At 40.4% G+C, this 27,603-nt stretch overlaps 1 protein-coding gene across 1 annotated transcript in view; it reads right to left on the reverse strand.

Annotated features, from left to right (window-relative positions):
• Positions 1-27,603, reverse strand: part of LOC106555776 (uncharacterized) — a 50,235-nt gene that overhangs the window by 8,128 nt on the left and 14,504 nt on the right. Inside the window, exon 2 of the mRNA XM_087720351.1 lies at positions 21,510-21,611. The gene's annotated coding sequence lies outside the window, so the exon portion shown is untranslated. The remainder of the gene's footprint in view (positions 1-21,509; positions 21,612-27,603) is intronic.

Here is a 27,603-nt window from a genome sequence, read left to right on the forward strand (position 1 = left end):
TGCAATTCCGCCCTAGAGGTGGGTGCAGGTGCGTTTTTAATGGCGGCAACTTTGGAGGGAGTGGGGTGGATGCCTTGTGCATCGATAAGAAATCCCAAAAATTCTACTTGGGGAACAGCGATTTCGCATTTGCTGCGCTTTAGTTTCAGTCCTGCCTCCCTAAAACGTGTGAGGACCTCCCGCAATATTTTCAGGAGTTCCGAGTGGTTCGGGGCTGCGACCAGGACGTCGTCAAAGTAAGGAACGACGCCAGGGAGCCCGTGGAGCAACCGCTCCATGAGGCTCTGAAAAATCCCCGGGGCAACCGAAACGCCGAATTGGAGACGGCGGCAACGGAAAGCCCCGCGGTGGGTGACGATGGTCTGGGCTGTAGCCGCGTCATCGTCTACGGGAAGCTGCTGGTAGGCCTGTGCCATATCTAACTTGGCGAAAATACGGCCTTGCCCTAAAGAGTGGAGTAGGTGTTGCACTACGGGAACGGGATATGGATTTGCCTGCAGGGCCAAATTGATGGTCGACTTGTAGTCGGCACATATTCTCACCGATCCGTCGGGTTTGACCGGGAGGACTATGGGGGTTTCCCAACGGGCATGATCTACGGGCTCAATTACCCCTTGCTCTATAAGCTTATCAAGTTCGGCGTCTACCTTTGCTCTCAATGCGAAAGGGACCCTGCGTGCCTTCAGCCTAATGGGCGCGACCTGAGGATCGAGGCAAAGGGAAATGGGGGTGCCCTTATAACAGCCCAATTTCCCATCGAACACATCTGCGAACTCGTCTAAAACGCTATCTACGGTGCGGGGAACTACCCTGTGCACCCCTTCTATGGTGAGGCCCAAGGCGGGAAACCAATCCAACCCAAGGAGAGCGGGCAGGTCATTCCTAACAATTAAAACTGGAAGTTTCCCCTTAAAATCTCCGTATTCCACCCGGATGTGGAATATTCCTGCCGTAGGAATCCCATTTCCCTGGTAATCTAGGAGGGAGACCCCAACGGGGCGCAATTTACTCTCGGGAACCCTGGGGCAAAGGCGGGAAAACAGGGCCCAAGATAGAAGGGAACGGGAAGACCCAGAGTCCACCTCCATTCGGCAAAGCTGACCTTCGAGGCGGACGGCGGTGCTAATTTTGCGATCGCCGGCGGGGACGTGGGAAGCCTGGTAGACCACGCAGTCGGCGCTGGAGAGCTGGTAGGTTGAATGGCAGTCCTCAGCTCGCCTCGCAGGACGCGGTTGTTGGCGGTGTTGCGGTGCCTGGCGCTGGTCGCTGGGCTGCATGAACGATGGGGCTGGCACAAGAGCCCGGCAGACCCTGGCGAGATGTCCTTCTCCTCGGCAACGGCGGCAGACGGCGGAACGGAACGGGCAGGATGTGCGGCTGTGGCGGCCGCCGCATCCGTGGCAAGGTGCGTTTGAGACTGGTTGAGCGGGCGTCGGCGGTTGCTGATGTGGCCTCCGCTTCGGCTGCGTCCTCATTTGTCCGACGGTTTCCTCCTCCTCATCTTCCGTAGGAGAGAGGTCGTCAACAAGGTTCGTCTGAGTGGAAGGCCCCGCGGCGGTTTGCGCGGGGGGTTTCAGCTGGAGGCGTTCGATGTCGGCCGTGGATTGTTCGGAGAGCTCTGCTGCTCGCGCTGTCTCCACGGCTTGCACCAAGGTAATTTTGTGGTTCCGGAGCATACGGCTGCGCAATTGCACGTCGCGGACCCCGCATACAAACTGCTCCACGAGGTTCTCCTCCAGGTCTGCAAAATCGCACTGGGCGGCCACTGTGCGCAAAGCCTCTAGGAACTGGCTGATGGATTCATTGGGCTTCTGCACTCGGCGGCGGAAAGTGAAACGGCGTGCGATCAGAGAAGGTGAGGGAGCGTAATGGTCCCTCAACCTGGACATCAGCTCGTCCCACCCAAGTTTGTAGGCTGGCCTCGGGGCGGCCAGAGCTCTTGCAGAGGCGAACATGGAGGGCTCACAGCAGGACAAGAAGAAGCTGCATTTCTCTTCGTCGGTCTGTGCCCGGTTCTTTGATGCGATTAAGTAACACTCGAAACGCTCCATAAAGCCGTCCCATGATTCTCCGGCAGATCCAAACGGCGCGAAAGGAGGAAGCGCTGATGCCATTGTGGTGCGAAGCCAGAGAGGGGGAGAAAAAGGCAGAGAAAATTTTGCGTTCGCTGCCGGGGTTCTCAGCCTGAGGAGCGTGTTCGTGCTGATTCAGACGCGGTGGCAAGCTGGCTTGTTCTTCTCCGTGGTCGCGGGAATCTCATCCCACCTTCGTCGCCAGTTTTGCATCTTGGAGCGAAGGAAGAGGACGCGACAAGAGGTGTAGCAAAAGCAGCAACCTTTATTCAAACAGAGTAACTACGATTCAACGTGGCGTGGTTCGCGCCAAACATTTATACCCCCGGGTTTGAACAATGAGCCAATGGGGCGTCGAGTAGCTCGACCAATCGGGGAGAGGATTGAACCGACTCCGCCCGAGAACCAATCAGAAAAGGAGACCTTATTCCCGCGCTAGTATTCAACAAGCGGCACCTCGGGTCAATCCTTCACTGTTTCCAGGACAGCCCCACTGGTCAGATCTAAGCACCCCGCAGGCTGGATCCAGCCTTGAGTTTGACACCCCTGCCTTATTCTAACAGATGTCTGTTTCTGCATCTAGTGGTAATACCAGAATGAAGACTTACAAAGACACAGTACAAAGTGAATCTAAAATCAGAAATACTTCTCACAAATATATGGTTACCAAAAGAAAAGATAATTCCTATGTGAAGTGGATGAAGCAATTCCTCTCTGGTGAAAAAGTGCCAGAAGAAGTGAGAATAACAGCAAGCTAGGGTTGCCCAAGCTACCTGGAATCTATAAAAATGGATGGGAATTATAGCGCTTTGCTGTATCACATTGAAGAAAATCTTAAATTCATACCTAGGCAACCAACCAGACTAGAGGTGAATGCTAATCTTTCAATTCAGAAAGTAAATAAATGCTGTAAAAATACCTCATTTTCTATGCTTCCCAAGCCTCTGCATAAGTCAGAATAGCCCAGAAATACCTTTTCATTACCCTCTCTGTTTTATGTGTAACCATATAAGCACCAAATAATCCTCCCTATGTAAGACTTTCTGTCCTCCACCCGTACACCAAATGAGTGTAGTACAGATCTGCTGGTGGGAATTTGAGCTGGAAAATGGACACCGCTCAAATTCTCAGGAGCAAATTCCTTCCTTTCAGTATAGTGTAATTGTGTGCTATAATAGGTAAAATAGCCCAGAATTGCAAATACAAATAAGTACAAGTTACAACACACTTACTGCAGTAATAAAACGCCTGGCAGAACACCTTGTTTGGGAAAGAAGAGTTTGATTCTATAATTATTTTGTGCTGCAGGAAGCTTACAATTTCATGCACAGAAAGAAGAAATGTGGTGTCACCTCAGTTGCCCCCTAGCAATAGCACAACTATACAACAGTGTGAGTGAAGCATAGTGGGAAATAGGCATGCCTCCATGTGCTTGTCAATTGGGCTGACCCTATTTCAGGATGTTGACTGGTTGCTAAGATGCTTGTAGAATTTTAAACAGCCCTTTGCAGTGGGCATTTTGTTTGGTTGGTCATCTGTGATCAAGCTTTGGAGAGAAAAAGCTGCTCCATGACCAAGGTTATAGCCAAAATCCTGTTGGGAATCATATACCCTTCTACCAAACAAAAAAACTTGTGTCTTTTTGTACCTGCAGAACAGCAACTTCAACAGTTCTGAATTCAAAGGCATTTCGAAAATCTACTCATGTCTCAAGTGAAGGAGAAAATTACCTTCTTACCTACTCTGGGACTGGAAAGCTGTTAATGAACGAATTAATTGGATATTACACAGAAGGAAAGGAGGCTTCTGGACTGGAGTATCAAACAGTAATTAACCAACCATCTATAAAGGTTATGCAAAATTGTCCAATAGAATCAAGGGCTCAAGGGAATCAAGGGAAATATAAGTATCTGATTGTGGATCTAAAGCAGTGTTTCTCAACCTTGGTCACTTGAAGATGCCTGGACTTCAACTCCCAGAATTCCCCAGCCAGCGAATGCTGGCTGGGGAATTCTGGGAGTTGAAGTCCAGACATCTTCAAGTTGACAAGGTTGAGAAACACTGATCTAAAGTACCAGAGGTGGTATTCAGCAGGTTCTGACCAGTTCTGGAGAAGCGGTAGCAGAAATTTTGAGTAGTTCGGAGAATCGATCAGAGTCCCAGCTGATCAGGAGGAAATGGGGATTTTGCAGTAACCTTCCCCTGGAGTGGGGAGGGAATGGAGATTTTACAGTAACCTTCCCCTGCCATGCCCACCAAGCCATGCCCACCAAGCCATGCCATGCCATGCCCACCAAGCCACGCCCACAGAACCGGTTGTGAAAATTTTTGAATCCCACCATTGTACAGTAGGTTCTATAATCCAAGGATAAGAAACAGCCAAGGGCTGGCTTTTATTTACCAAAGCCCAAAAGAAAACTGTTTTGCCAATCAGAAATACTATAGTATCTAGCTCTGGATTTCTTGCATGATTCAAATTGAACTAGGAAAATCATAAGCCTTTTTGATTTTATCATGGCCCTGGGTGTTCCTCTGGTGAGGAAAAGAGAGATGAATATTACTCTAGTTCTATCCAACATTTTGTTAGCCCTACTAGCTAAAATAGGAAATAAAAAAGGACTGTACATTTTATGATTTAAGAAGAAAAAGTATCTTCTCTCAGAAATAGAGCTTTGCGCCATAAAAGTTGTAAGCCCCCAGCTGTAGTTTAAAAGCAACAAAATTCTTATAAGACATTAAAAATGCCTGGTGTCATGCTTTCAAGCTAGGTTTTTGACCAGCTGTGTTCAAATGGCTGCTCAGTTGTATAGTTATAATGTAGCTGAACAATTATAGGATTCTTGCTAATTGCTTGTCATTTCAAAATTGTATCACCTTGGCTCTTCATTGTTCAGGAGCCTACTACCATTTGCAGCTTCTAAAATGGAAATGGATAGGTTTCCATCTCTGCCATTTAGAATGAATAAACATATTATTAATATCCCAACCACTCAGTTTTTGCAGCTGAGTCAAATCAATCAGAATCTAATTATATAGGTTGGGGTTTTTTTTCATGACTTTCTTTCAATTAAACTCCCCCCTCAAAAAAAATGTCATCAGCTAAAAGTAGATATAGTGTGCATCAGAAAAGTATGTTGAGATGAAACATGCTATTGTCCTTACATTTCAAAACAGTCAATTATAATTTCCAGATATTTAGCCGCTTCTCCAGAACCTGTTTTCTCAGAAGTCTTTAAGACATAATCTAGAGGCTAAATACAGGTAGTCCTTGGCTTATGACCACAACTGAGCCCAAAAATTATGTTGCTAAGTGAGAAATCTGTTAAGTGAGTTTTGTCCCATTTTATGATTTTTCTTGCCATATTTGTTAAGTGAATCACTGCAGTTGTTAAATTAATAACACAGTTGTTAAGTGAATCTGGCTTCCCCATTGACTTTGCTTGTCAAAAGGTTGCAAAAGGAGACCACATGATTCAGAGACACTACAACTGTCACAAATATGAACCAGTTGTCAAGCATCCGAATGAAAATCAAGTGAACACGGAAATCCAGCAATGGTCATAAGTGTGAAAAATGGTCATGCCTCTTTTTTCAATGCCGTTGAAACTTTGAATGGTTAACAAATGAACTGTTGTAAGTCAAGGACTACCTGTAGTTACTTTACTAAAGACAAGAATGAAATATTTGCCTAAATATGATTTGCCCTTTGCAGTAGACTAATCAAAGCCCATACACACAGTACATCTATGATTCTTTTTTCATTCTGAGTCAACATGTATTTGGCAATTCTCTAATAGCATGGGAAAGAACCCAATATATCTTAACACAACAGCTCTCTCTGACCTGGGACTCGCTGGTTCCTACCATACCAGTTTATTCTTTATACCATCTTTTTTCCTGTTTTTTCCTCTCCCTCCCAAGAGATCCAGGTGCTTTTTTCCCTCGTTCCTGCTAATGGATGGCTGGATGATGATGAGCTGTTGATATTCTTCCTCTTTCAGGTCCCCTCTTCCTATCTGAATCCAGCTTGAAGAAGGACATTTTCCACTTCTTCTTTGTCTGATAAAAATCTCTCCATTCCAGACTTCTATATCCTTGCCTTCTCCACACAATGGATAGAAGCAAATGAGAGATATTTTCATCCCTTCTACTTCTTTAGCAGGAATTCTACCACTTCCAGATCTTCCCCTCTCATCCCTCAATATACTACTCCTTGCTCCTCCTTTAATTACAGATGTCTCTCTCCCTTTGAGTTATAACTGCTGAATGGCACAGTACCTGATTGTGTGGCCTGTTAGGTGGTTTAGATGCTTGAGACTATAGTAAAAGAAATTATCAAAAGAAGCACAATGCGTGGGTGGCATCTGCTCTTTTACAAAAATGCTCAATATCTGGATATCTCTTTCAATGAATTGAATATTCCAGTCTGTCCATCTTGGGCTGAGTCCAAAATATATTCTACTCAAATTCTGTGTTTGTGGAGTCTCACATTAAAAGGGAGTCTGTTGGATAAGCAATGGCCAGATGCAGGCTAGCTCACACATTCTCAGAGTGATAATCTTTCTCCATCCACTGAACAAACTGGACAGCCACTTGTCTGAAAAAGTATAGGGTCTCCTGCTTGAGCAGAGGGTTGGACCTTCAAGATCCCTTCCAGCTCTATTCTGATTGATTGATTCACTAAATGCACAAGAGAGGAAAAAGCAAAGACACCTGCTACTCTGAATCACCTATGTGTAAGGTTCACATTTAACAGCAGTAATATTGTTTGGTATTTATCATATTCTTTTCTTCCTGGTAAAAATGTATTAATCAGAACTCAGGGAGACTTCTACATAGCTGTTTTCAGGCCTGACTGCTAGTACAGAGTACTGACAAATTCTTCTAAAATGACACAGAAGGGGAAGCAGAGGTACACAAGATGCAAGAGGATATTCTAGGAGCAGGAGAGGATAGCAATAAACTGGAGATATTTCAAGTGGGGCTGAAAGCTGTAGAAGAAAGAAAGTGGTGACTAATCTATGCAATTCCAAGGAAAGTTCTAACAGACCTGATACCCAGGTTCTTAGAGAATTGTGTGAACAAAGAAATGTGGTAGAAAGCCCAGACTTGATCTCCAATCTCAACTGAAATGTGAAATCTTAGAAAATATATTAGTTACCAACACAATGACACTTTGACCTTTGATGTATGATAGGACAATGATAAAGTCCAAAATAACTTTGTGTCAAGGAAGAGGATATAACAATTAAGATTGTTTGTTGGCCAAACATCTGGAAACAGGTATGGTAGGGAGAAACACAGTTTTTGAGGCCCACTAATGACTTATGAAAAGTTACAGAGAAACGGGTCATTTCAAGGATTCCAAAATATACTCCCTGTCCCAGCAGGTCTGTAATATTTCTTCTCACAAGGATGAAGAGTTGCTCTGGTTTAATTATTCACCATTGCATACATGTAATGATAAGCTATCCACTATAAATGGTCTTTAAGCAACTCAGATAAACACCTAAAGTCATGTGATGAGGGAACAGATGAAGTTCTAGAAGTACTATACAGCTGATTCATTCTTTTGGAGTACTGCCAAACAGTGAATGAAATGAAATATTGAGAAAATTGAGGAACTTACAACAGACAGTGTTAACAACACATATATAGCAGCACAATCTCTGATTGGCTTAGTAGCAATAACTCCTAAAGCGAGTGGCAATGACAATGATAAGACTGTACCGACACCATGTGAGAAGAATATTACAGCCAATTATTTACAGCTTCCAGCTGCAGTGGACTAGAGTTCTCACAAAATGATCTACAAAGGGCATGTAGTCCTTCCTCACCTTGGCTTCCAGTGACGGAACTGGAGATTAGAGGGCTAATTCATAAGTCCAATAAGGTTTCTGGAGATCCTCTACCCCTGATTTATTCAAATGTCATGTAAACAAGTGGGCTCCTTTATTCACAAGTTTAAACAATCTCCAATTCCAGCTGGTTGGGGTCTCTTTACTGTAGTACCCATTTACAAAAATGGTGTTAAGAGAGATTCTTTGAATTATAGGCCCATTAATCTAATTGAAACTGCAGCAAAATTATATGTCAAATACAGGTCATTCAAAAGGGCTTATTAGCTAAAGAGCAAGCTGGAGTTAGGCCTGGCTGTTCTACTATTGACAATTGCTTTATTTTATGTCACCCACTAGAAAAATTTACAGCTAAAGAGAATTTACTGTTCACAATATTTATTACTTATTTATTTATTTAAATTATTTATATAGACTCCAATCCAGCATTTGATCTGGATTGACCTTCTTTAGAAGAAACTTATGGCCCTGGCTATGGAACTCAGACTCCTCTCCTTAACAAAGGCATTATATTCAAATTCAAGTTTAATGGTTCCCTAACAGGGATAATGAGAACAAATAAATCAATCATGCAAGGATGTATACTTGCTCCCATTGTTTAAATTTGTACATGAACGATATACCAAAGTTTCAATCAGTAAAGGTTCTAACTAAGCTATGCCGGCAAACTGAAGAACGATACAGTGGCCAACATATATTGGCATATATATTAAGCCGTTAGTCTGCATAAGAGTGAGCAGACAATACCCTTGATTTCATACAATAGCTAAATAATGCAAAGACGAGCCCTACGTGAAAAAAAGTGTTTGTCGTATATTCACCCTGACCCTAGAAAAGGCCATCCATCTTTCCTTCCATCTTTCCCAGCATGAGAGAGAGAGAGAGAGAGAGGGAGGGAGGGAGGGAGGGAGGGAGGGAGGGAGGGAGAGAGAGAGAGAGAGAGAGAGAGAGAGAGAGAGAGAGAGAGAGAGAGAGAGATAGGTAGGTAGGTAGGTGGGTAGGTGGGTAGATAGGTAGGTTGATTGATTGATTGATTTGGTTTCCTTAATTATCCAGAATACATGCATCTATCTACAGCTCTAATGCTGGGAAAGGTGGATCGAAAGAGAAGAGTATGACCAACAAGATGGATAGATTCAGTTATAGCAGAACATGTACACCACTGAAAGAGCTGCAAGGTCTGGTTAGGGACAGATCATCATAGAGAAATCCTATCTATCTAACAGTAACAGAGTTGGAAGGGACCTTGGAGGTCATCTAGTCCAACCCCCTGCTCATGCTGGAGATCTATACTAGGGATTCGAACTGCCAAACTGCTGACCTTTCTAATCAACAAGCTCAGCGTCTTGGCCACTGAGCTACCTAGCCAGGCGCTAATCTTATCTGGGCTTATCTGGGTGCTAAGAGTTGACAAGGATTTGATGACTTGTAATCACCTTCAACCAGTTCATGGAGTTATCATTGTTTCAGCCTGGTTAGCCACTGCATGAAAAAGAATGCTGGATTGTGGAAGAGTAAATGTAGGAAAACTGTGTGCTTTTGAAATTGACAATTGGAAGAGAAGAAAGCCGATGCAAAAAGTAATGTAAGAGAGAATGTCAGAGAGGGAAATAGATCTTTATTTAATAATACTTTATTGTGTTCCTAGACAAGAGCATATACTGTACATGCAAAATATCTGTGTATGAAAGAGAAGAATTGGTGAGAGGAAGAATGACATTGCTATATCCATTGTCTACTCAATACAGTCTTTAACCAGTTTGATCTTTACAGTGACTATGTTCAAAGTCAGGGTTTCTTGAATCTATCAGATCTGGCCAGCAAAAATCCAAATGGCCACTGGAAGGCAGTAAAGAGCTAGAGATTTACTGTCATCTAAAAATCTGTACCATCTAGTAATGGTCCAGATTTTCTTGTCCAACATCTAGTATAGGTAGTCTTATGATGTGGCCTCCTTAGATAGGGTTTGTCGAGTCTGGTACTCTATGGTACAATTATTTTTTTTACTTTAATTTATCACTGCATAGCAGTGCGTAGCAGAAAAGCTAGCATTTTGCTCCTTCAGAACAGGACCAAAAATTCTGTATCAAACCAACATTGAGAATGTTTACCTGTAAAAATTTAAAATTCCATGTTAGTAAGACAGCTCCATCAAAGGGAACACATAACCAAAAAGCTGTGAAGCAGCTTGAATTTGCACAGACGACTAAAATTGCCATGCAAGTATTCAAGAGCTGTCAGCTGCACATCCCAGACTAGTAATTAAAGGGCCACTGCTATGACTGTTTTCCTGGTGTTTTGACCTGCCTTGACAGCTGTCTCATATTTAAGCTGTTTCCCATGAAGAATTCTAAACATGTCATTATTTTTGCATTTCCAAACATAACCTGTCCTATGAAACACCTGACTTGGTCTCCTGCTCACATCAAATGGATCAATATAGACTATGACATCTTTTACTTTTAGATTGGCCTAGCAGCTCTGACACTTTTCCCCCAGGGTAAAACACAAAGGCAGATTCAGCTTTCAGACAAGCATGTTTGAATTAGTCTGACAATTCCATTGATTCTGGCACAGGCAACTCAAGCAGTTCTTGATATGAACCACAGCAGGTTACAAGGAGAGAATGGAAACCTGGATTTCCTCCTCCCTCCTACAATCTCATAGGGTAATGACAAATTTACATCAGATCAATTCTTAGATTAGTCAAATCAACAGAACAAGCATACCTTATCTATGAAATTTTCAACAATGTCTACCCTAGATATGCACATTTTGTAAGTCAAAATCAATATTTTTACCCTTAAAGCATACTTGTTATATTTCACAATTTAAATTGTACAAATACTTTTTTTTTAAAGAATCAGTGCTTCCTACTCATCTCTTTCTTATTATCCCCTCTCCTCTCTCTCTTCCACACATACCTGTTAAAGGTATATTTTATCTCAGATGCTTACTTTAAAAAAAAAAGTCGTCTCAGCTGTATTCTTTCTTTTGTGACATACATTAGCTATATGGAATGGACATTTTCATGCTGATTTGTGCAGCTGTCAATATTTGCCTGTTGGTTTGATTTAAAAAATAACTTTGATCCCATCTTACCTTTGATAAAAGGCCCTTAATCAACATTAGTTTTTGTTTGTTTTTTTAGGCAGCAATATCAATTGTTCAGCCTTCCATAGCCTTGCCTCTCCTCATATACTTTGGGTGATAGTAACACTGCTTCATGCAACAGAAAATTAGGAGCAACAGGTCCTTTCGCAATTTGGTTCCATGATTTGTCCTAAGTAAAGATTCATATTAATATGAAATTTCTACTCTGCACTGGAATTACATATTTTTCCGGGTTATTTATTAATTTAATTTACATTCAACCTATTTGCTTCTATTTAAAAATGTTTCTAGAAATATTTTTAAATTGTTACTTTTGACCAGAGAATTCCACTTATTGGGCAGATAAGAAATATTCATTCCTTCATCCATTTTTTTTAAATATTTATATTTGTTTGAAATGAAAAGGAACCAGGAAATTATTGTGGGAACAAAGACATTTGGGTTCCTTTATATGGTATAGTTATTTGAGAAGAGAAGGAGTCATACACAATGGTGGGATTCAGCCAGTTCGTACCTATTCAGGAGAACCAGTTGTTAACTTTCTAAGCAGTTTGGAGAAACGGTTGTTGAAAAAAATTTCATTTTGTTTTTTTTCCACTTTACAGGGCTAATCCTGTAACGAAGGCAGGAAGGAAACATTCTGGTGTTTTTTCTAGCCTAAACTTTATTGCCCTGCTTACAGAAACTGCCTCTCCGGTTAACCCTTATTACATTGTAACAGCTAAGGCCAAGCGCCCATCAACGTGAATGACATTGAGTTGGTCACATCCACCCAGTCACATGACCACCGAGCCACGCCTACCCAGCTGGTCATTAGGGCAGAGAACCGGTTGTTAAATTATTTGAATCCTACCACTGGCTGCACAGTTCAATTTGTATAGCATTTCAATATGCAGTGTGGCTGCTAAAGTCCACAGATGCTCCCTCTCCCAGCTTTTACTTTGGCCTTGAGGCTGTCATTATATGGACTATCCAAGAATTTTACTGAGTTCAGTAAAACATGCTTCAGTAGAACCTGAATGGACTCCACAGCATTCCTTCAGATGTTGCTGAGTACAGCTCCCAATATTCCTTACCAGTGACCATGCTGATTAAACTTGCTCAGAACATCTGAAGCCAACATTTATTGTCCTTATTCCAAATCCTTTGCTTGTTTTCTTTCTTCACATTTAAGTGGGTTTTTTTTCTTCCTCAGTAAATATACCATGGAATTTAAGTGCAGTATAGAGCAAAGAAATAAACCTGTTATAAATCAGATCATTACCAGCCAGACAATATTAGGATAATCATTATTTTAGTGGTTCAGGATGACCAGAAAGGACTCTGCTGAAGTTGCAAAGCAGTTACAGTTGATTAAGTCCAGTATCAGTGAATTATTGGGCATGGAGCCTTACCAAGCTATAAAAATGTTACCATTATATCTGATCCTGTATCTAGAGGGTACTGTCAATGATTGGAAAAATAGGCAGGTAAGAATGGATTATGCCCCTTCTTCCAGAATCAGATATCATGATGAATATCAGAAGAGCAAATTAAACAGTGAGAGTGGACAGTCCTGCCAAGTGCCACATGGTAACTCAAAACAGTGTGAAATAATTTCATTTATTATAACTCTGGTGCATGTTTGCAAATAAATCTCAATACACTAAACAAAATGCCATGGAAAGAAAGAAAAAGAAATGGACAAGAGAAAACAGATCTATACAGGTATTATTTCTGCCTCATTCATGGAAAAAAACAGAGAATGCTCCAAGTGTTGCTATTCCTCCCTCCCTCCCTTCTTTTTTCTTCTCTCTCTCTCTCTCTCTCTCTGTTTCCCGTGGGGCTTTCTTGATTTTAAATAATTACTCTCAAAGCACTTCTGGGAAATGGGATGTTCCCATTTTATGAATGACAATGCAGTGATATGGAGCCCTTAATCCAAACACATCCCCTCTCCCCATTTTCATTCTGAAGGGAAATTGTAGCACTTTCATTAACAGGAGGGAACTGAATTTCTTGCAACCTCCCTCCCACACAGCACAGATGAGTTTCAATGAACACATTAAAATATTCAGCCATTGCAAATTATTCTTGACTCTTTTCCAGCTGCACAAAATCCTATATCAAATAGGATTTTTATAATAGGCAAGTGAAGTTCAAGATAGAGTGGGGGATAGAAAAGGTGAGACTGATATCTGCCAATAAAAGGAGGAAGAGTTAGTAGTGGTATCTCTTCATCTCTGTGCATTTGTAAAATGCCCTTTGTAAATGTTTATCTTATGCAGGGGTGGGTTCCTGTACTGGTTAGTACCGGTTCACTCCACGTACGCATGCCATGCATTGCACGCACATGCACAGTTGACTGAAAATTGTTCTGCACATGCGCAGAAACATGCCGGCAATGGCAAAAGAGACCAGGGAACCGGTTCAGGGGCATGGCTAGCCTGGATCACTGCTGCGACCCAGGCCAAATCACCACTATCGATTCACCCAAACCGGTGCAAGCCGGTAAAAATAACTTAATGTACATCCTAGAAAATAAGATCTTCAGTTCCCAGAATTTTCTACCAGAAAATTCTGTGGATTTTGAAGTGTATGTCTTGGGAAAAGGAAAACAGTTATCGTGAGATGAAGCATCTTAGAAAGTCAGATTTTCTAAGCAAAACCTGATACAGAATGAGTGTACTGTTTATTCCTGAAGAAAAATATCTTCTTGTGTCTGTGAAGTTCTAATGCTATCTATACGACCCACACATTCTTCCAAATTGTGTTATAGAATAGTAATAATACATTTTAGAATACAGATTAAAAACTAAGTACAGTGGGCTCTATGCAATAGAAACTGAAAGCTATTATGTCTATAACGATGAAAGTAAATGAAGCCTTTCAAAATAGAAAATTCATATCAATGTTAAATATTATTTCTAAAATAACAATGAACATAGAGTTGCTTATAAAGTAGAGTTGATGTTTAGAATGACAATGATAAGCTGCAGATGGCTTTGAATTATTTTCTAATTTTAAAAAAAGTTTATGTCTTTGAACTTAATACTAAGGTTTCCACTGCAGGGGTTCTTCCCGGTACGGTCCAGTACGCGAGAAGAGATAGTGAAAATCTGGCATACTGGACCGGACCAGTAGCAGCCTGGCCATGCCCACTTACCAGCAAAAGAAAGAATATCCCAGCATCCAGGAACTGCATCGTGAGGTAAGGGAAGCAAGTCTTGGGAGAGACCTTCCCTCATCCTTCAGAGAGCAAGCGTGGGGAGAGAGGAGGCGGCCTGGTCTGTACATAGCAGGCGGTTAGTGACCAGTGTCTCCTTCACTCATTCAGGTGGGCAGAGAAAGAAAGGAGGTGCACCCTTCGCACTTGGGGGCGGGGGCGAGGGACTGCTTTATTCTGCACCACCTTCCCTCACTCAGCTGCTATCACCGGGGTGACGCCAGGACAAGCAAGGTCTTGGGAGGGACCTTCCCTCCCCCTCCAGAGAGCCCATGCTGGGAAAGAGGAAGCAGACTGGTTTGAATGTGGGCAGGAGGGTGGTATAGTGGCCAGTGCCTCTTTCACTCAGGTGGGCAGGTGAAGAAAGAAGGTGCACGATAGCTGAGGGTAAAGCGCTCTTTGCCCTTGGTGGCGGGGGTGCTTTATCGGATGCCTCCTTTCCTTCTCCGCCTGCCCCAATGAGCAAAGGAGGCGCCGGTCCCAAACCACCCACCTACGTTCAAACCAGCCCACCTCCTCTCTCCCAATATGGGCTCTCTGGAGGGGGAGAGAAGATCCCTCCCAAAACTGGCTTCTTTCCTTCCCTCCTGTGGCATCAATCCGTAGGGGAGGGCACAGACCATTTGGCGATGGCAGAGAAATGCAGGCTTCTTTGCCAGCCTCCTAGCTGGCAAACAGAGATTTTCACAGTGGTAGCTGAAGCACAATCCCAGGCAGGCAGTTCTGGCTCTCCCTTCCCTAAGCATGTCCCGTTGCTGCTGGTGCCACTTTTGGTGAACCCGGCTCAGTGGCGATAGCAAGAAGCGGCTGCAAGTGATGCTCTCAGTGATGGCAAGAGCCTTGCCACCACGCGGGATTCACCAAATATGGCACCAGCAGCAACGGGACATGCTTGGGGAAGGGAGAGCCGGAACTGCCTGCCTGGGATTGTGTTTCATCTGCCGCTTCTGCTGCAGCCACCAAAGACTTCTTCCTCGCCACTGCTTTTTTCGGGCCAAGAAGCAAGGATTCTGAGGGGCTGTCCCCGGATGGCACCTGAGGCCGCCTCGCCTCCTTCTGCCCCACAGAAAAAGAGCAGCTCCACTCTCCCCTCTCACTTTTCTCAGCTTACGTGCTATTTGGGGCTTGGAGAAAGTGCCCCTCGGCTGCCCCTCCAGGAGGACCATCACGCATCCTCCACAGGTGGGACGTTGAAGGGGCGACTACAGGTGAAGAGCAGCAAGTGGTTTTGGCAGTGTGAGAGAAAGACTTCAAAGTCAGTGGAGGTGGAGTGTGGCTGGTGTGCCTTGTTCTGACTTTCCCCAGGTGCAAAATGCTTTAAAAATAAAGTTTTCATTTTGGGGGGTTGTAAAGGGTTAAGGGTGCAAGTGTACTGTAACTTGACAGCTTTAAGACTTGCACACTTCAAATGCCAGAGTTCCTGAGCCAACATGACTGGAGGAGGAGTTCTGGGAGTTGAAGTCCACAAGTCGCAAAGCTGTCAAATTTGAACATCCCTGGGTGGGGGTTTGTAAAGGGTTAAGGGTGCAAGGGTCTTGTAACTTGACAGCTTTAAAATTTGCACACTTCAAATGCCAGAGTTCCTGAAACAACATTTTGGTTGCTAAGCAAAAGCTTTGTTAAGTGAGTTTCACCAGATTTTACAAGTTGACCACGCCTACCGTTCGCATGACCGCCAGTCCATGCCCACAAAATAGGCCACACCCACAGAATAGGTAGTACATTTTTTTGAAACCCACCCCTGCTCCACTATATTATTATTTTTAATTACAGTATGAATGAATACAAAAAAGGTAGGGGAAGGAAAAGAAAAGAGAACAGCTTGGAATAAGTATTTAATTTTGAACTTTCCTCTTCTCTGTACTGTAACTGATTTTGCAATGTTTATAAATGCTTAAACCCAATTCCCAGTCAGATATTATTGGTATTCTATCTTTCTTCCAATGTAGGGCAAAATTTACCCTTGCAGCTGTGAAATTCTATCTCAATAAATTCTGGTATTTTTATTAATATACTAGCTCTTAACCAGGTGTTGTCTGGATATTTATTTATAGGGGGAAAATGTCTGGACCAAACAGAATTTCTAATGTTGGATTTTCCCCCTTACCAAAGGGAGCCACCTTGTAGAGTATAGTGAAGCCGTTACCATGGCAACTCCACTGCGCTGTATAGTAGAAGCCATTTTATGGCAGCACAGTAGAAGCCATTTTAAGGCACAACAGGCTGTATCTTAACAGAACACCCCTCCCCAAAGGGTGTTAGGGGTGTCTTACCCCCACAGTATTTTTTTCCACAGAGTAAGTCATCTGTGTCAAATTTGGTTGAAATTGCTCAAGGTGTTCCAGAGTTTGTTTGTTTGTTTGTTTGTTTACTTATTTACATATATATGTTGTATTTGTGCTGAAAAATAAATAAAGGGAGACTAGTATAGATCTATTTCAAGCTATTTAGCTCTCATCAGCTAGCCATACCCTTACTGGGATTCGAACCTGGGCTGTATTACATATTAGGCAGATGTGTTAACCACTAAGCCACAAGGTCCTCCTCCTTTATCAGCTGAGCCAGGGAAATAGTATGTAATTAGTGTCACAACCCCTGGTATGCCCAAATATGGGAGGAAGCTTACTGCTTCCATTCTCTGTCTATCGGCTTGTCACAAGAGACCATCCAGACAGAAACCCAATATTTTTACTGTTGCCTTTGTTACATTTGTGTTGTATTTGTGCTGATAAATATTTATCATGTTATCCAATCTGAAACCTTCTAGAAATCCTGGAATTGCAATTCAAAAAAATTCAAATGCATCTGGAATACACAGACAGGCTTGTCAAAGCTAGACTAGTCCATGCCACAAACTACATATACTATGTAAGGATATGTAGAAGTAAGTATATGTAAGGTTTATTATGTAGACCTTGATATAGATATAGCTATCATATTCTTGCTGTTATAGATAAGACAAATGGAACCACTGCTTGCATTTCTATGCAGGCTGGCACGATTGTACTTATTACACATTGTGCTCTAGCCCAAGGGTGTCAAACTCAATTTTGTTGAGGGCATCAGAGCTCTGGTTGACCTCGGGGGTCTGGATAGACATGGCCAACTGAATGGGTGTGGCTGACTGGGTGAGCATGGCCTCCTCAAACTGCTGGCATGTTTCTTCTTTGCACTGGGTACACTGGGCTGAAGCCCCTCTGGCCCGATGTTTCCTCTTCGCATTGGGTAGACCAGGCCAAAGCGACGTGGGCCGATCTCTTTACATTTTCCAGGACGGCCCCGCAGACCGGATCCAACCACATCTTGGTTGTGTTTGACACCCCTGGTCTAGTTGTTTTGAGGAGAGAAGTCAAAAACAAAGCTCTAATTAAAACACAGTAGAGACTAATGACTAATTGTATGACTGTATGACTAATTGCTTTTCAGTATAGAACAAAAACTGCTCTATTGTCTAATTACACTATCAAAATGAAGAGGAAACAGCTGAAAATACAAATAATCATGCCAGCAAATTTTCAGTTGGGTCTCCTTCTAAAAAAAGGTCTAAAGACACATTTTGTTTCAAGTACAAAACACAGAATCAAAAAAGGAACTGATAATGATCATTTCTGTACTCCATTTATCTAAAAGCAAAACTATATATACTGAACTTCTACACAGAACCACCTTAAAAAAACAATGCTTCTGAGATCATCATACTTAGGATTTCTCTGACTGAGCAGCAAAAATCAGACACACAGTAACTTCTAACTTTTTGCTGTCCTCTAGCAGCCATCCAGAATTTTACTACCCTAGAAATCCTAATCATATATGAGTAGAAACAATTTTTTTCTTTAGAAAACTAGTATTCTAGAAACAGACTAAACTGAAGTCCAGTTTTGACTTTGACAGGCTAGAGATCTAATCTGATCTAGAACACTTTTGTTTGTGAAAATACCATATCTGTTTATTTGGTCATATATTTTCCTTAATAAATCCATTTTTTAAAGAATTCATAGTTTGGTTTGGAAGTTGATATTCGGTATAATAGTCTTCAGGATACTACATTTTTGCTAGTGATACTGTGCTATTCTATCTCAGAGTCATCTTTAAAGAGAACCACTCTTTTAAAAAATGGTAATCTAATATTGCGAGGCTTATAGAGGAACTAAATGCCTATTGAGATTCTCAGTTACCCAGGTCATGGTTATCCCAAAGGTGTTTTTTCTTTTAAAGAGGCAAATGGCCTTTTGTTTTTCTGGGAAGATGTTTTGCTTCTCATCCAAGAAGCTTCTTCAGGTCTGTCTAGAGGAACTACTATTTTTTCAAACATAAAAGATAGCAAATTTGACTGATGTTTGTTGATTTCCCACTAGAAAAGATTCTACTAGGAATCAGCAATATAAAAGATGAAGGAGAAAAGCAATTTAAGACTAACATAGAAAATAGTTCTAAATCCCCAATTGCACATTATTAGAGATATCAAACTTCTAAGACTTGGGGTTGTGAGGAGTTGGTTTTTGCAGGCTGTAGAGTCCATAGTTCGTTAAAAAAACTAAGATGAATCTAAAGATATGTAATTTGAATAAGGGAAAACTGTTTAAAAAACATTCATTTCTGACATTTTTGTTTGGTGCCATTATAGTATGGTAACCTTTCTGACTTCTGAATCATTGATCTTTCAGCCAATTTTCTCTGTGCCCCCTGTGGAATATTTTTATATTGAAAATTTTGTCTGTTTGACTTTTGGAGAATGCAGTCTGAACTCTCTCCAGAAAACTTAATTAAGAAACTAATTCAGTCAGGCCATTAAACCAAATGCATGTTACCTCTCACATTATTTTAAATGTGTTGATTTCTGCTAACTATAAAAGACAAGGGAAGGAGGGAGCACCTCCCTAATAAATTTTATAAAGGCACAATGGAAATCCAAAATTCAATTTTCTTGTTTATCAGTGGAGAACTAAATGCACGTCTATAGGTTAATTAAGGATCATGGCAATGGTGATGATATACGAACAAAAGCTGGGATCATTTAATCAGAATAACAGAATAACAGAGTTGGAAGGGACTTTGGAGGTCTTCTAGTCCAAACTCCTACTCAACAACAAACCTTATATCATTCCAGACAAAAGGTTGTTCAATCTTTTCTTAAAACCCTCCAATGATGAAGAACCCGCAAATTCTGGAAGCAAGTCATTCCATTGATTAATTGTTCTAACTGTTAGGAAATTTCTTCTAAGATACTTCTCTCCTTGATTAGTTTCTACCTATTGCTTCTTCTCCTGCCTTCAGGTGCTTCGGAGAACGGCTCCCTCTTTTTTGTGGCAGCCCTTTAGATATTGGAAAACTGCTATCATGTCACTCCTAGTTCTTCTTTTCATTAAAATAGACATACGTGGTTCTTCATATGTTTTAGCTTCCAATCCCCTAATCATCTTTGTTGCTCTTCTCTCCATTTTTCTGGAGTCTCCACATCTTTTTTTTTTATATTGTGGCAATCAAAACTGGATGCAATATTCCAAGTGTGGTCTTACCGAATTATTATAAAGTGATATTAATACTTCATGTGATCTTGACTCTGTCCCTCTGCTAATGCAGCCTAGGAGCATGTTGGCTTTTTTGGTAGCTGCAACACACTGCTGGCTTATATTAAAGTGATTGTCCACTACAAGATTCCTCTCACAGTTACTAGAATTGAATCACGTGCCACCTATTCTATACCTGTGCATTTCTTTTTTTTTTTGCCTAAATGTAGAACCTTACTTTTCTCACCATTAAATTTTATTGTTAGATAAAGCCCAGTGCTCAAGTCTGTATCTTGAGCCTTTCTTCTGGAGTGTTGGCCATTCCTGCCAGCATGGTGTTATCTGCAAATTTGATGAGTTCCCCTTCTATCCCCTCATCTAAATCATTGGTGCAGATATTGAGAAAAATTGGACCTAAGACAGAGCCTTGGGGTACTCTACAACATCTCCATGTAGATGCATTTCCATTAAGGACTACACATTGACTGTGATTGGTCAACCAGTTACAAATCCATCTGGTGGTGATGCTATCTAAACTACCTACTTCTATCTTATCAAGTAGTAGGTTGTGGTCTAATTTATGAAATGCCTTACTGAAGTCCAAGTAAATTATATCCACAGTATTTTGCTAGTCCACTAATTTAGTCACTTTGTCAAATAATGAAAAGATATGTTTGGCATGATCTGTTTTTGACAAACCCATGTTGGCTTATGGTTATGTCTTTATTTGCCTCTAGGTGTTTGCAGTTTCATTGCTAGATTATCTTTTATTCGTTGCTTGATTATTTATTAATCACAATAGCTGGATCATCAATATAATAACCCAGTTGCACTGCAGCAATTGCGTATGAAGGAAGCTATCATTTCCAACACATATGGATTGCCCGTGATTATGTTGGACAGACAATGAGGAAGCTAACACCAGATTGCAAAAACACAAACAAGCGATCAGATGAAGAGATCTGAACTCATTGGAAGCCTCAAATTGCAATGAACAAGGACATACATTCAATTTCAAAGCTTGTTGGCTGAGCAGATACAAAGATAGCCAGGGAAATGATTGAAGCCTGAGAAACAGGGTCCCTTATCAGTCAACAGGAGTGCTGATTTACCACCAGCTTATCGAGTATTTAGGAGCCAGGGACTTGGCAGCACAAGGAAACAACAGGCAACAACTTAATAACTGGCCAATAAGAAGGCATATCCAAGGCATATCCAACCAAGCACCACATAAATACTACGCATAAAATAGCCCAAAAGACACATTGTGGTAGAGAGAAGTTCCTTGAAAATGGAACTAGAAGAAATACAAAGGCTTTCAACACCTGGTTTAGGATCTATAAAAGGCTGTTTATTGTAGGTAGGTAGGTAGGTAGGTAGGTAGGTAGGTAGGTAGATAGGTAGGTAGGTAGGTAGCAGTGGTGGGATTCAAATAATTTAAGAACCGGTTCTCTGCCCTTATGATATCTTCCAACAACCAGTTCATCAAACTGCTCAGAAACTTAACAACCAGTTCTCCCGAAGGGGTGCAAATTGGCTGAATCCCACCACTGGTAGGTAGGTAAGTAGGTAGGTAGGTAGGTAGGTGGGTGGGTGGGTGGGTGGGTGGGTGGGAGGGAAGGAAGGAAAGAAGGAAGGAAGGAAGGAAGGAAGGAAGGAAGGAAGGAAGGAAGGAAGGAAGGAAGGAAGGAAGGAAAAAAGGAAGGAAGGACTTAAAGCAGTGAAAACAAAACCACCTAATGTTACATATTACCTAATAGCATTTGCAAACACATTCCAAATCGGTTTATAGGATTCAGACATCGTCAACTTCAGGCCAAATAAGAGTCAATATTCCAAATTCCAAATAGAATTCCTAGGTAGGAAAAAAAGAATAAAATATTGAATGTGTATATTATATATAAATATATAAGGATTTGAGCATTAATAGGTAACATGATATACAGTTTCTTCAAGTGTACTAGACAAAACTTTAATACACTGTTCTTATTAGAGTCATGTATCTCAAGACTTCTATACTGGCACTTATTTTCATTCCTTCTTTTTTTATAAATTCTGTAGATAAAACATACAAGCACATATTCTTGAATTTACTTGATATTTTCTTATCCAATGAAAATAATACCAAAATATTCCATACCATATTTTGATTCATTTGCTAACAATACATGCTACGAATTCTGCCTTTTAAAATTATTTGCAAATTTCCTCTGATGAAATGCATTAGTTACCATAGAAACATTATTAGTTATATTCACCAAGACAGAAAAAAAATCTTTCATTTACACATTATATCTTTCATTTTATTAATTCTTTGTCTAAATAGGCGATTCAGTTAAGTGAGCAAAAAGCAACGGAGAAGTAATCATGTAATAAAAATAATGTGTTTTTTTTTACCCATCTCATGATGTGTGATCTCATCCATCATTTATTTAAGGAAGAAAAGACTATTGAAGAATGTGAAAGTAGTCAAGAACATGTTGGAGCTATTGCGAAGTCAATCAAATTGTCAATTTTATCTGCATAATGTATGTGAAATATTAGGGGCACTATTGTGTCTACCCTCTAGATCAGGGGTGTCAAACACAAGGCCCAGAGGCCGGATCCAGCTCACAGCATGCTTAGATCTGGCCCACGGAGCCACCCTGGAAACAGCAAAGGACCGGACCACAGTGCCTCTGCCAGTGAAAACAGCTCAGGAGGGCTGCATGCGACTCTCCCAAGCTCCATTTTAGCTGGCAGAGGGTTGCAGGAGAACATTGCAGCCAAAAATGGAGCTCAGGAACCCATTTTCACTGGCAGATCACTCAGGTCACCTCAGGCACCCCCAAAACAAGTGACGTTGAGTGGGCCATGCCCACCCTAGTCACACATGAGCGCGCACGCGCGCACACACACACACACACACACACACACTGAGGTCATACACAACCCTGATGTGGCCCTCAATGAAATCGAGTTTGACACCCCTGCTGTAGATCTTAGGGTCTCTTTACGTTCTTTAAAGGACTGAGGACTCCAAAGAGCTTTGGTTGATATGGATTATATTTACCAATATTACAAACTGGGAACTGGGAAAATTTGAAGTCTTTATGTATAGTATTTGACTTCGCAAATCCCTGAAACCACACTTTGAAAACTGTTGCTGAAGACCATTCTATCACAGAATAGCACAAGGTTTTTTCAGAATTATTTGTGTAATTATTACCTTTTCTCCTCCCTCCCCCCAATATTTCCTTTCCCCCAATAAATTCCTTTTTGCATCCAAAGATTTGGCTTCATTTGATTTTATAATATAATTTTTTAATAAATGTTTCCTATTTGCAAGATAACTCGTGTTTTTAAGAGCTATCCACAATTTGTTATGGCCCACATGGCCAAAAGCCAATAAACTCAGTTTTTTTAAATTGTCCATCATATGTTAGTTACGTGACATGGTGTGTCACTGCCTCTTTTGAATTCAGCTTTTAAATCATACCATTCACATACTCATTCTTATTCTATATATTGCAGAACTCTGGTTTTAAAATTATGAGCAGGACTTGTCTAGCGTGTGATATAAATGCCATTGATTGATTGATTGATTGAATATTTGATTTAATGTATTTATTAGTTTGTCAAACATGTACAGAATAGCAGGTATAAGTATGAACATGGACATGAACAAAGGAAATGAATACAAATAAATAGGGACATTAGGACAGGGACAGCCGGCACGCTGGTATGCTTATGCATGCCCCCTTTATGGACCTCTTAGGAATGGGGTGAGGTCCACGGTACACAGTTTAAGGTTGAAGCTGTGAGGGTTTGAGGATGTAACAACAGAGTCAGGTAGAGCATTCCAGGCATTGACCACTCTGTTGCTGAAATCATATTTCTGCAATCTAGTTTGGAGCGGTTTATCTTGAGTTTGTATTTTTACCTTTTGAGTATAAATGTACTTGGAGTACTCTTTAGCATTGTCCTTCTTGGCATTGAAATATAAATTGATCTTTTCAGCCCCTTGATAACTTCCTTGTTCTCCATGCCTGCTTATAGACCACAAGTAGTGCTGTAAGTGAATTATCTTTGTATTTCATCAACTCCTACATCTTTGTTGTTAGCAAATGCTTTCTAATATCTATTTAATTTCACTGCAGAATGCCTGGCTCTGGTTCAGCTGTACCCTTGGTTTTGAGATGCTTTTGTTCAGTTCTTCTAATTGTGCATCATGTTGCTTAGTTAAATGCTACATCAAATGACAGTTTATTCTTCCACTGATTAATTAATTAAAAAGTTACAATTAATCTGCCAGCAGGACAGTAATCAGTTAATATATTCATGAATTACAGATAGTATATGTAATCTTAAGGCAGAAGGAAGGGAGGGAATCTTATCAGGTACCAAGTGCTACTGTGCAGTTTTGGAACTTTCATTAATTAATGAGTTCATGAAATCTCGTAACATGCTGGCATTCTTGTGATTTTTGTGGGCGAATACAAAAATATTGGTTTTTTGGAGGGAGGGGGAGGTTGTAGGCAACTTGGCATCTATAGGCTTTACACTGCCAATCACTGTTTTGAAAGGTGCTTTTTAATACAGTAGAGGTGCCAGGGGAATATGCCTCTGTTAATATGATGCCAATTGCAACATATGTGCACATTATCTTTAAAAAACAAAGTGTATTTTTTTTTATTTCTAAAAGTGTTTCTTACCACATTAAAACTTACGCAGATTTAGTTGATAAAATAGTGACAGATAGTAATAAAACCTATACAATAATTACATGCTACCCACAAAAATACCTGAATAACTTGTATGAATTATTGAAGGCAAGTCAGAAAGTGGGGTTTTGCTTGAGAGACGGCTTATAAGCCTCATTGTTAAGCCCTGCTGGCTTATTTGGTACAGCCAGACCAGAGCAGTGCTTTCCTTGGAGTAAATGGCCCTGGACAAGATGCTTGAAGGGAACTGTAATCAACTACAGAAAAGGCTGTTTAGAAGCCCATTGTGACAGTGTGGCCCATTTGGGTCCTGTGATCTAAAACTTGCCCAAGGATTCTATGATTTGTTCCATGCATTCGTGGCCATGAAGGAGCTGATCAGAGAACTGATCCTACAGTTGACTTGTGTGCATTACTAAAACAGTTTGATCAATCAAGTTTACACAACAGATGGAAACTGTTCTAGCTGCATAGACTGAAGACAGTTTAAAAAGGAATTTGAAGGCTCATATGTTAGAAAAACCTCTTTCCTCTTTCAAAGAACAGTACAGTACTAAATATTATTCATCATCTTCTCTTTATCATCTTCTCTTCATATCCTACAGTAATACTGAGGCATGCACAAATTTCTATCTCGCTCAAGAAAATGTTCATGTATGTAGATAAAATAGAACACAATAGGCAACACATACCAAGAAGACCCAACTTTCAAAATAAAATAATCCTTCCTCCATTCAATCAACTTCTTGTTTTCATTCTTAATAAGAATAAAGATACCCTTGACTTAACCCTCAACTAACAGCAATGAATTCTGGGGAGTACTAAATCCAAACTGATATATAACTGCCAAACCACTCATAGTTGCAATGCAATCCGTTACAGAAAATCCTTCTAAAAACTCTGGAATGAAAAGCAAGTTGCTGAATAAAACAACTGTTTTTAGCTCATTTCTTTTTTTTTTTTTTTTTTTAACAGAACTTTTTTTATTTTTCTTTAAAAAAAAACACAAATATGTCATCATTTGTCAATCATTAAAACATTGAAGTACAATTTTTTTTTTGTGTGTACCCCTCCCTCCCTCCACCCCCCCACCCCCCCTCCTCCTTCCCCCCCCCCGACTTCCCAGAACCCGTACACGGTATAGAATTTTAACTAACACAGTCTAAAATCTATTGAGAAAAAAGAAATAAAGAAATTAATGACATTCTAGATTGACCTTAGCTTCTTCTTACTGAACTAACTTTAAACAATTTAAATCATTTCTGATCTTAAGCATAGGCTAACTGGAATTTCTTAGTCCCGTATTTATTTTGTATATAGTCAATCCATTTTTTCCAGTCTCGTTTATATCTCTCATTTGAATGATCTTTGAGATATGCCGATATTTTGGCCATTTCAGCTAAGTTTGTTACTTTCAATGTCCATTCTTGAATTGTAGGCAAGTCTTCCTTCTTCCAATATTGCGCCACCAACAGTCTTGCTGCAGTTATCAGGTGCAGAGTCAAATTGGTCTCTACCACTGTAAAGTCAGTACATATACCTAGTAAAAATAACTGAGGACTAAACTTTATCCTTCTTTTAAAAACATTTTGCATGACCCACCATATTTTTATCCAAAATGCTTTAACCTTTTGGCAGGTCCACCATATATGATAATATGTAGCATCGAGAGAACCACATCTCCAACATTTAGGCTGTACATTCGGATACATAGAAGCCAACTTTTTAGGATCTAAATGCCATCTATAGAACATCTTGTAAAAATTTTCTCTCAGATTTTGAGCTTGTGTAAATTTCACATTTCTTACCCAGATTCTTTCCCATGTATCCAGCATTATTGGTTCCTCAATATTTTGAGCCCATTTTATCATACAATCTTTAACTAATTCTGTTTCCGAATCCATCTGTATCAATACATTATATATCCTCTTTATATGCATTAAGCTTTGATCTCTTATTTGTTTAAACAAATTATCCTCAACTTGAATAAAACCAATTTTTTGATCTATTTTCCACCTAGCCTGTAATTGCCCATACTGGAACCATGTTTGAACTACCTTCTCCTCTTTTAATACCTCTAAAGATTTTAATTGTAATACCCCCCTTTCCGAGGTAAGAAGCTGTCTGTAGGTAATTCTGTCCTGTTTTTGTGCTGTATTCATATTTTCAATTGCGTGTCTAGGAATTGCCCACATGGGTATCTTGTCATTTAATTTATATTGATATTTCTTCCAGACCCGCAATAAAGCATTTCTTAAAATATGACTTTTAAAGTTCTTATCCAATTTTTTGTTGAATAACAGGTAAGCATGCCAACCAAATACCAGATCGTGTCCCTCAATGTTCAATATTCTATCATTGGTTAAGTGAATCCAGTCACTAATTACAGATAATACCACTGCATCATAATATATTTTTAAATTAGGTAGTTTCAATCCTCCTCTCTCACGTACATCTTGCATTATTTTCATCTTTACCCTCGGCTTCTTTCCTGCCCACACAAATTTGTTGATACCCTTCTGCCATTCTAAAAGGTTCGCATCTTTTTTAAGTATAGGTAACATTTGGAAGAGAAATAAAAATTTTGGTAAAATGTTCATTTTCACTGCCGCTATCCTACCCAGCAAAGATAAGTGCAATTTCTCCCATTTTTTCATCTCTGTCTGTATGCTATGCCAAAGTGGTTCATAATTATGCTTATATAATTTCCCATTTGAAGTTAAAATGTTAACTCCAAGATATTTAACTTTTTTAACTACCTCACATCCTAGCATCACTCCTAATTCTTCCTTTTGTTTAATATTCATATTTATAGCTAATATTTTGGTTTTTCCTAAGTTTATTTTAAAGCCCGACACTTGACCATATTGATTAATCATATTCATTAAAACCATACTAGATTCCTGCGGTTGTTCCAATATTATGACCAAATCATCCGCAAAAGCGCGGACTCTATATTCTTGCTGCCTAATCTTGATCCCTTTTAAACCATCCAAGCCCCGTATTTTATTCAACAATACTTCCAAAGTTATAATAAACAATAATGGGGACAAAGGACAGCCCTGTCTTGTACCTTTTCCAATTTGAAAAGAGTCTGTTAGACTTCCATTGACTATAATTTGTGCTGTTTGCTGTTGGTATATT

The sequence above is a fragment of the Thamnophis sirtalis genome, unplaced genomic scaffold (assembly GCF_051295495.1).
Source record: "Thamnophis sirtalis isolate CommonGarterSnake01/CBP01778 unplaced genomic scaffold, rThaSir2_p1.2 scaffold_7, whole genome shotgun sequence".
Taxonomy (NCBI): domain Eukaryota; kingdom Metazoa; phylum Chordata; class Lepidosauria; order Squamata; family Natricidae; genus Thamnophis; species Thamnophis sirtalis.